The 10,932-nt window shown below is 37.7% G+C and overlaps 1 long non-coding RNA gene across 1 annotated transcript; it reads left to right on the top strand.

The window, feature by feature from the left end:
* Positions 1-603: 603 nt before the first annotated feature.
* LOC103098146 (uncharacterized) lies at positions 604-10,629 on the top strand. The gene is made up of 2 exons (XR_465652.3): positions 604-1,196; positions 3,706-10,629. It is a non-coding gene; the product is annotated as an uncharacterized LOC103098146 (long non-coding RNA).
* The last annotated feature ends 303 nt before the right edge of the window (positions 10,630-10,932 follow it).

Below are 10,932 nucleotides of genomic sequence, written 5' to 3' on the forward strand. Positions count from 1 at the left end.
TATCCTCAGTACTTGGCACAATATTTGCCACATCAAAGAAGGATTATCAGTGCTTGTTGATTAATGAAAGGAGGGAATCAGATAAAAAGAATATGGAAGATGTAGGTTGATGGGGGAAGTTGTGAAGTAGGAGGGAGGAAAAGTGAAGAAGTAAAAGGATGAATTGAGTAAGAAGAGAACTACAGGAGAAGGGTACAGGACCATTCTGTATAATGCAGTACCTGCAAATCCTGCCTTTCGAGTTTATTACCTGTGTGACCTCAGTTTCTACAAATGTAAAAGGAGGGGGTGGGGTGGGAATAGCTGAACCCGATCTGGAGGCTGAGGGAGGATTGGGGAAGGAAAGAGATGATGAAGAGGAGGCAAAGAGTCTATAGCAAAGGAGAGCTTACAACTGTAAATCAAATTACATACCAAACCTGAAGCGGGGTTTGGCCTCCGCTGTGGACAGAAAAGGGCTGAAAGTGCGGAGATGCAATCCCACTTCCGCTAGGGAGCGCTCAAGTTTCGGTTCCACTCTCCGTCCACGTCTCCACTGCAGGAACTTTTCTGTGTCTTACTCTAGGAATCCCGGAGGACCGAATGCTCGATGATTGATTCTTTAGGGGTGGGGCTTCCGGCTCAATCTCTATGCCACTTCCTCGCGGCAGTCTAGAATGACCTTGGAAAGTCAGAGGGTTTGCTGAGGGCAATTCTTTGGGCCAGGTTTCCGGTTAGTGACCAACGGCCTTTCCTTAACGGCCTTATATTCTAGTTTGGAAACAGAAAGATTCTATCTGAAACGGCGAAAACTTCCAAAAGAAATTTCGGTGCCCGAAGAAAGGGCTGTGTCTCTCGGGAGGACCACTTTGCGGCGGGAGAGGAGTGAGCTTTGCTGTCCCCGTGGGTAGAGGCGGCTGAATTGTGTTCAGCAGCACTCGGGTGACAGGGATCCTGATCTGTACTGCCCTTTGGGCTGAGGTATTTAGATACACCCGGAGCAACGTGACCAGTTCTGCGACCTCTTCTCCCTGTTACAGGAAGGATATTGATAAGCTGGAGAGCGTCCAGAAGAGAGGAGACAGAATAGTGAGATCACTAGAGACCATGTCCAAAAAGGAATGGTTGAAGGAACTGGGAGTAAATTGGGAGAAGACGAGTCTTAAGTCGAGTAAGGGTGAGAGAAGACAAGATTCCCCATGCCCAAGTTTTTGAAGGTTTGTCTAGAAAAAAAGGGAATTGGATTTTTATTGTTAGGCTCCCAAGGGGCAGAAGTAGGAGCAATGATGGTTGGTGGAAGTTGTAAAGAGGCAGATTTAGATTTGACAAAAGGAAAAAAACGTTTCTAATGGTAGAACTATCCAGAAACTGAATGGGCTGGCTGCCTTGGAAGGTAATGGCTTCCTCATTATAGAAGGTCTTCAAAAGGAACTAGATGAGCACTTAAAGAAGAAGCACAGATTCTTAAAGTTGAGCAGTATTTTAGAGACCACCTAGTTCAGCCCTTTACCTGTACAAGAATTATCTTGTCCAGGACAGGAACTGATCTTAGGGACAGAAGACTTATAGTTTGAACCCTAGCTTTTCCCCTCTTGGCTACATTGTTTTGAAAAGTCACTTCACCTGGGTGCCTTAGTTTTCTTTGAAATAGATATCAGTGCAGTTCTACAGATTCAACAATACATTAAGAAATTTTTACCGTAGTCATTAGGGATACTTTACTTAACTATTATGAGGATTGGTCAACTACAGTCTGAGCATTGTGTCAGGCACTGCTGGAGATAAGTAGAAAGAATGAAATGACCTGTTCTAACAGAAGAGGCAACTGGTACCCACAAAAATATATACAACTTAAACATAAATTTCACACATTTGCAAAGTACTTAGGTATAAAGAAGGAAGGAACCAATAGTTGCAGGCAGGAATAGAAAAGGAATCAAGTGGAGTACTGTATTTGTGCTGCATCTTAAAGGAAAGGAAGAGAATTCTGTAAAGGGTGGGTTGGGGTTGGGGGTTGTGTTTATGTTGTGGAATAAAGATATTTTAGGTATGGACTTTGAAGTCTCAGAGACAGGAAGGAGGAGAATCATGAGTGAGGAGCAGAGAGGCCAGTTTGGCTGGGTGGTAGAATGCAGGAGGGGGAGCAATATCCAATGAAGCTGGTAAAATACATTGAGTCAGGTCCTGTAGTGCTTTAAAAGCTGAACAGAGGAGTTAATAGTTTATTTTAGAGGCAATAGGAAGCCACTGGAGTTGACTAAGCAGGATAGTCACATGGTCAGATAGGTTCATTAGTAAAATTACTTCAGCAGGAATGTAGGGTATGGGTTGAAATTATAAAAAACTTGATACATTGGAAGATCTAGTTAGGAGGCTGTTTAAGGCATCTAAGAAGTCAACTGTGGGAGATGGTATGAAGGTAGAAATAGCAGGATTTAGCAATTGATTTGGGTATGTGGAACGAGGGAGAGCAAGAAACAGAAATGATGGTGCCTTGAAATGGGAAGTTTGAAAGAGTTTGGGAGAAAGAAAATGAGTTCATTTTTAGATATGTTGAGTTAAGATGTCTATGAAATATCCAATAGTCAATTGGATACAGTCAAATGGTACAGAGAACTAAAGCTCAGGAGAGAGATTGAGCCAGAATACATTGATTTTGTAGTCATTTGCAAAGAGATTGTTAAGACTGGTGGGATCTGATTATGGGGAGAGCAAAGAGAAGAGGGCACCAGATCAAGTGATACATCCAAACCTTTATCAATTCTAAAGTTTCTTAATAGCTAATATATAGTTCTTAAAGTTTTATAATATATTATTCCTTTTTATCCTTGAAAATCCATGAAAAAACATGAAGTTGTCTTTTTTTTTTTACTAGATGAAATAAATTGAGAAGTAATTTGCTCCTGGCTTCACAGTGTTAGGCTGGATTTTAGCCTGACTCCTCTGATTACAACATTCTATCCACAATTCCATCTAGCTGCCTCAATAATTAATAAATATCAAATAGTATAGAGCCAAAAAATCATGGACTTTATTATAAAAAAAAGTTGACTCAGAGAATACAAACATCTAACATATTTCCTTACTTTCATATTTCTTGGCAAAAAATATGAAAACAGACTTGTAAATGATATTTTACAGCAGACCATGTCTTTAGTTACATAATGAACTGAAAAGTACTGAGGTTAAAAAAAAAAAAGAATACAGAGAATACAAAATTCCACTGTGCTTGTTGCTAGTTTGATTGTGAAGAATCTATTAGCATTGATAGAATTAAATGCTAGAGACACCAATAAGATGTCTCACATATCTAAAGTCATACTTTTTTAATCATGAAATGAATGGAAATTTTTTTTCTCATTTCCCCTTATATATTTAATATTAGAATTAATTATTTTTAATTATTTGATAGAATTCATTCATAAATCCATCTGGTCCTAGAGTTCTTTTTTTTCTTTTAGAGTTCATTTATGATTTGTTCAATTTCTTTTTCTGATATTGGGTTCTTTTAAAATATATGTATCTTTTATAAATGTTGATTTAATTGAATTGGGTTCAGCTATTCATTTCCAGACTAACTCTGAATTACAATGAAAAATTTAAAAAATCATTCACATAAATTCCCTCCCTTAACTATTAACATCAACAGTTATCTTTATATTATTCTAGCAGTTGTCTTAAAATATAAGAAATGTAAAAATTAATTTTTCTGTTTTATGGTTTCAGATTCTTTTGGAAAAATGAAGAATCTGCCTTTGATTCCAGGTCAGACATTTTCTGAAGATGGAATTGTTATAAATATTCCTAAATGGTGATAATTATGGAGAAGTCTGTGGACCATTAAAGAGAGCCAAGAATCCATGTAGGAAAGAGCCTAAAGAAATTCCTTTCTCAAAAAAGTTTTAGAAAAAGATTATTTATGTGATATATAGGTTAAAATTTTAAATACTACTCATATCTTTTTTGGACAACAGATAATGCATACTAGGGAGGAATAATATGTCATGAATGTGGAAAAGGATTTAGCTAAATTTCAAACCTAAACATCAGAAAATCAAACAGGAGGGAAATAATTTATGAGCAGTGAATGTGAATGAAACCTGTAGGTTTAATTTACACATAGGCAAATTAACACCAGAAAGAATTAAAAATGAATGTGGAAAAGCCTGCAGAAGGAATATATGGCTTACTCCACAGAGAATTCATAATAGAAAATAATCTTATTACTATAATAAATGTGGGAAAGCATTCTTTAAAAGGCAAACTTCATTCAACTCCAAATAGTAATGGAGAGAAACTTTATCACTATAATAAATGTGGAAAAGTATTCAGCCAAAAGGCAAGCCTTATTCAACTTCAGAGAATTCATACTGCATAGAAACCCTATTAGTGTGATGAATTTCAGAAATCACATTCAGAAGTCATAATAGAATGCAACTGTATTAGACATCAGAGAATTCATGTTGGTGAGAAACCTTATCAGTTTAATGTCAAAGCATACAGTGCCAGTGCAAATTTTATGTGACTCTTGAGGATTCATACTAGAGAGAAACCCTTCCAATGAAATTAATGTAGGAAAGTGTTCAGTTGGAATGCAAATCTGATCCTACTCCAAAACCCAAAAAATATGAGAGAAACTCATGAAATGAATGTGAGAAACCTTCAAAATGCAAAGTTCATTTGGCTCCAGAGGATTCATATTGGAGAGAAGCCAAAGCATAATGAATGTGGGAAAATATTGAGTTGAACTACAAGACTTATTCAACTCCAGATCATTCTTATTGGAGAGAAATCCTATCAGTGTAGTGAATGTGGAAAGCATTCAGTTGGAGTACAAATTTTATTCAATTCCAAAGAATTCAAACAGAAATTTTATCAGTGTAATGAATGTGGGAAAGCCTTCAGCTGAAATTCAAAACAGTTCAACTCTAAGGAATTCATAGAGGAGAAACCTCAGTGTAGTGAATTGTGAAAGCTTTCAGTAAGAAAGCAAGACTTAAAGAGAATTCACAATGGAGAGAAATTCTGTAATTGTATGAGTGTATGAGAGAGCACTCAGAGGGCAGACCTTACTCAACTCCAGAGACTGAATACTGGGAAGAAACCCAATTTGTGTAATGGATGTGGGAAAAGTCTTTGGTCAAAAGCATTAGTCAGCTTAAGACAATTCACACTAGAGAAAGTCCCCTTCAATATAAGGAATGTGGGAAAGCATATATGGGAGTTGGACTAAAAAACTTAGTGAAATTCAGAGACTTCCTATTGGAGAAAAGCCTTAGCTATAATGAGTGTGGCTGAATGTTCTATAGCAATGCAAATCTGATTCAACTCCAAAGATTCATACTGGAGAGAAATTCTATCAGTGCAATGAATGTGGGAAAGTCTTCAGTTAGAAAATGAGGCTTATTCTACTTAAAAGAATTCTATTGGAGAGAAATCCTATCAGTGTAATGAATGTGGGAAAGTCTTCAGTTAGCAAACCTTTATTTACTTAAAAAGAAAGATACAGGAGAAAAATCCTATTTGTGCAATGAATTTTGGAAAGCATTCACTGGAAGTGCATACTAATTCCTGAATTTGGGGGAGAAACCCTATCATTGTAGTGCATGTGAGGAAGACAAAACCTTATTCAATTCCAGAGAATTTATAATGGGGTTTAAAAAAAAAAACACCCTTTCATTGTAATGAATGTGAGAAAGTCTTCAGTTGGAGTGCAAATCTTACTCAACTCCAGAGAATTCATATTGGTAAAAACCCTTTCAGTGAAAGGAATGGAAAAACCAGAAATTAGAGCTCAACCTTATTTGTGTATCATGTAATTCATATTGGATAGGAATGGTTATAGTTCATTGTGGCTGTTCTTAGTACTTTGAGATTTTTACAAAAGAGAATACAGAGTACTCATTACAAAAGGAAAAAAGCTTTAATAAGCATCTGGAAGTGCATTTTGCTTCACATAAAGGAAAATTTAGGGTCCAAAATAAGAAATCTGAGAGCAAGAGAAAAGAAGGGAATACAAAGACTTCATCAAGATCTCCAAAAAGAATTGAACTATAACTGCATTTCAGCAGAAGGAACATAATTCATCTAGATGAATACGAGACAAGTTGGAAGGACATAACCCAGCTTCAGGTGCAATGAACTTCAATCTGTATCATAAGGAAGAAGATCCATTGACTTAGGACATCTGATGTTAATTGGGAAGAAGGCAACAGGAAGTTTTGGGATATGGAGGTTCCAGAAAAAAGGCAGCATTTGGAGTGCATGGAAGCAGAAATAGGTGTATTTAGAACAGAGATAACCTGTCACAATAAAGGCTAGGTTCAGAAAACCAAAGAGGACCCTTTCCCAAACTACTCACTGGCTGGAAGCTATTCTTAGTACTAAACATTTTGGGGATTTGTCTGAACCTCTTGCTTAGGGAGAACATTTCCTCCTCCCTCCTGGCTGAAGAGTAACCAGTAGTCGATGAGAAGGATGAGACTTGGGTCCAGAAGAATTATTCTCACTGTTAGAGTGGTATGACCAAAAAAAGGAGCCTTTGACTTAAGCCCTGTACAGCCTCCTAGAGGTAGACTTCCCATCCTTGGATAAATAGTTGTTCATTAATTTCAATATTCCTTTAGCAATCCATTCTACCTTTCTATTCCATTTTAATTTCAATTTAGTTCTAATTAGCCTTTTCATTCCAGGGTGGAGGTATTGAGGTGTATGGGAGTAGATCACATGAAAAGACATACAAATGGCATATCTGAGACAGAATCCTGATCAAGGAAGAAATGTTCCTTGAAAGAAGGGGGATGCTTTAGTTCACTTGACAGGTGTAGGACCAATGGAGATGTCTCCATACTAAAACTATATGTTGGGGCACAATATTTGGCAGGCAGGGTATTTGTTCAACAGTGATAACCTAATCTCTAGTGAGAGGCCATGGTATTGATACCATTAGGAATCTTAACTGCCATGGCCACTGATTCTATGGGTCCATGTAGCTTGAAGATGACTTTCAAATTCAAGTGTAATAGTGGTTTATAGTAATATCTTTTTGACTGGGTGGTCAGGATTGATTGGTTTATTACAGACCATGATTACATGGTCTGTAAACATGTCCTACTTCTGCTTTTTGGCCCTACCTCACTGTTCTAATCTTCCAATATTGTCTTAGCAAGTTGCACACTATTCTACCAACCTATTCACAGATATCTAGAAGTCAGTAAATGGTATATTTTAACAGGCACTGTGTTGGATAGTAGTCTGCCTAGAATTTGGCTCATTGTGATATATTCATATCCCAGTGGCAAGGCCAACTTCATTGTTCTTTGAATAAGGATTACTGAGTGGGTCCCATTCAATAGCAGATATGCATTTAGAACAGGGATTCTTAATCTTTTTTGTGTCATGGACCCCTTTGGTAGTCTGGTAAAGGCTATGGTTCCCTTCTCAGAATAATCTTAAATGCATATGAATATGTAGGATTACAAAAGAAACAAGTTTTATTGAAATAAATATTTTTTACAATTTTCTATATCTCTGTTCTGGGGTGGGCCTGACTCAGAGCAGTTCTCTCCTTGCATAACAAAGTGAGATACACAAAGATCAGCTAACAAATTTACTCGGCCATATTATGAGAAGGCTATTCAACAAGGATGGTTATAAATAGCACCTCCCAGGGTTGTTGTGAGGATTTAATGAGGTAAGCATAGTACCTGGCACATGGTAGGTGCTTCATACATGCTTATTCCCTTTCCCTATTGTCTTCTTATCTCATCCTAAGATTGGGGTCAGGAGTGGAGTGAAGTTGATGACTAAGGAAAAGTGAAGCCACTGGGGATACTTCCTGAATGGATAAGCTGTGAAAGTTTCAACCCACACAAGAGTTGTGGTCAGGCACAACTAGTGTTCCTCTTCCACCAAACAACTTCTATCCCCATTCGTTGTCAGTCTCTGTGTATAGCATTCTCCTGGTTATGCTCCTTTAGCTCTGCATCTGTTCATGGAGGTCTTTCCAGTTTAGATAGAAATCAAGCATATTATAGCATAATATTCCATCATCATCATGTACCACAATTTGCTAAGCCATTCCCCAATTGAGGGACACCCCCTCATTTTCCAATTTTTTGCCACCACAAAAAGTGCAGCTATAAATATTTTTGTACAAACTTAAAAAAAAAAAACTCTTTGGGATACAAACTCAATAGTGATATATCCGACCTCTTGAACTAACAAGTTTTCCTGCAAGATGGATTTGTCTATTTCAAATTAATTTTTCCGTTGCTTTTTTCAGAGAAAACTACACAAAGCAGAAAGGTAGCCAGGGCTCTGATCTAGTTTTAGTCAAACATTTATTAAGGACCTAGTATGTGCCAGGCACTGTGCTAAGAACAGTTAAGTTATAAAAAGGTAAAAGACGGTACCCGTTTTTCAAAGAAGATTTTTCTAATTATATATAATTTTCAACACAGATTTTCAAAAATAAGACCCAAATTGTCTCTCCTTCCCTCCCTCTTACCTGAGATGGCAAGCAATTTGATCTGAGTTGTTACATGTATGATCATGCAAAACATTAACATATTAGTCATTGTTATTATACTTCCCAGCCATTGTCACAGAATCAAGGAACCATTAAGGGGATAGCTTCATTTCCCCAAAGTGCCAGAGTCCAAGAGCGCTGAGTCAGTCAGTACATATGATTAGCTGGAATGAGGCAGGTAAGGTGTATTGTCCTGTGAAACCTAGAACTCAAGTTTATTTGCACAAGACTCTCCATAGGGTTGAAAAATGATTAATCTGTATTTAAAAATAACTCTTTAATTTCCATCTTAGAATCAATACTCTGTATTGGTTCTTAAACTGAAAAGTGGTAAGAGCTAGGCAATAGGGGTTAAGTGACTTACCCCGGGCCACACATTTGAACCTAGGACTCTTGTCTCTAGGCCTGACTCTAGGCCATTCAGCTGCCCCCTAATCAGTGCTTCTTGCCTACATGAGGCAATGTTGGCAAGAGTTTTGGATGAGAAGAGATTGTAATACTTGTTTCCAGCTTCAAGAAAGTACAGAATTCCAGATTCTTTTCAGGGAAAGACTCTAGGAAGAAGCCTATATATAGAGGAGCTAGCACCTTAGTCATGTCCTTTCTCCAGTTTACCACAGAATTATGGGAATTTTCCCTTAGATAAGATCTTGGAACTTTCTTATTCACTATAGGCTTCTTCTGATGGTCTTTGTGAAACTTGCAGCTAGATAGTGCAGTGGATAGAGCACTGGACCTCGAGATTAGAAGACCCAAGTTCAAAATAAACCACAGACATTTACTATGTGGCTCTAAACAAGTCACTTAATCTCTGCTTCGATTTCCTCTGGAGGTTGTGGTGAAGATAAAGGGAGATAATCTTTGGTTTTCACAATCTGTAAGGTAAGTACTAAATTAAAAACACAGTGAATTGCCCAGATTCACATAAATTGGAAGGAGAAAACAAGTGTATATTATGTTCTAGGCACTGCACAAAGCACATTTCACATGTTTTCTTTTCAATATATTGATAGGTTATGCTAACATCTCTGACCTCAGATACCAGCTGTGACACCGAGGAAGTCATATAACCCTGTTTTTCTCAGTTTCCTCATCTGTAAAATGAGCTAGAGAAGGACATGACAAACCTCACCAGTATCTTTTCCAAGAAAACCTCAAATTGAGTCGCAAAGAGTGATACACAACTAAAAACAACTGCACATGTGAACTGCACCCACACTAGAGAAATCACTGATTTCTTGAAGTTGAAAAGCTCATATATCACAGAGAATAAGATCATGGTAAATGCAAGCATTTAACATGTTAGAATTCCATTTACATTTAGATTTGCTCTCCCACCCAATCCCCAGTGGGAAAACAGAGTGAATCGTGGGTAAAATGACATCAGTTCCTTGGGAACCACAGGGTAACAATTACCCAAATAAATGACACCTTCCTTATTAACCAAGAAAAAAAGCATTCCTGAAAACCCTTCACATACCTCCCTGCCTTACTTGCCTTACCTTTAAACCTTACTAGCTAACTATAACCACTCTATTGCTATATTATCTTGTTAAGATAATATAGCTTTATTAAGCTTGTTCCTTCTTCATGGAATTGGCCTGAGCTATCAAATTCTTTGGTTGAGACCCTAATTTTGATGGAGACTGGCAATAGGCAGTTAGGGGAAGTAATAGCAATAAGGACCCTCATGCTCTGAAATCTTATATTTCTCACTATTTAGTACTAGTTAAACATCAAATGAAAAACCTGTACAGTTTCAGCACTAGTTAAGTGAGGGAGGCCTGAGCAGGAAACGGCCTGGCCTTGGAAGTTCAGAACCACAAATATGCCAAGATCCCAGCTGCAGTGGATACCAGATAAGAACTTAGAGGCCAAGAAGACCCCAGTAACATAAAAATGTCAAAGTTCCAAGAATAGTATGTAACAGATAAGGGCTGAGGAGAGCCATACATGCCAGCAACGATGCAACAATGGTATGTAACAGATAAAGGATTGGAAGGGGGCGCCATACATGCTGGAAGGTATTTAAGGCCTAGCCTTCAGGAGGGAACTTGGAACTCTCTTGACTGAGTTTCCACTGGTGTGTGCCAGTTCAATAAAATGACCCTTTTGCTTGATTGCATTGTCTACGGGTCTTCCTTGGTGGTGGGCGAAAACCCGGACCCTAACATAAGCATGAATTGCAGATCAGTTATACATTCTGTAACATCAATCACCTGTATTGGATCTATAATGTTCTATAGTGGGCTGTGCTGCTATTTAAGTATTTATACCAATCTATATTTTATTTCTGAACTGTTAGACATTGCTAATTACCTATAGTGGTTGTGACAATGTTTTATGGAACCCCCAAATTTACCTTTGTCCCTTGGGAACCTGTCTTCAGGAAACTTAGAGTGACCTTTGTTTTAGATTGAAGA

This window comes from Monodelphis domestica, chromosome 3, assembly GCF_027887165.1.
Source record: "Monodelphis domestica isolate mMonDom1 chromosome 3, mMonDom1.pri, whole genome shotgun sequence".
In the NCBI taxonomy this organism is placed as follows: domain Eukaryota; kingdom Metazoa; phylum Chordata; class Mammalia; order Didelphimorphia; family Didelphidae; genus Monodelphis; species Monodelphis domestica.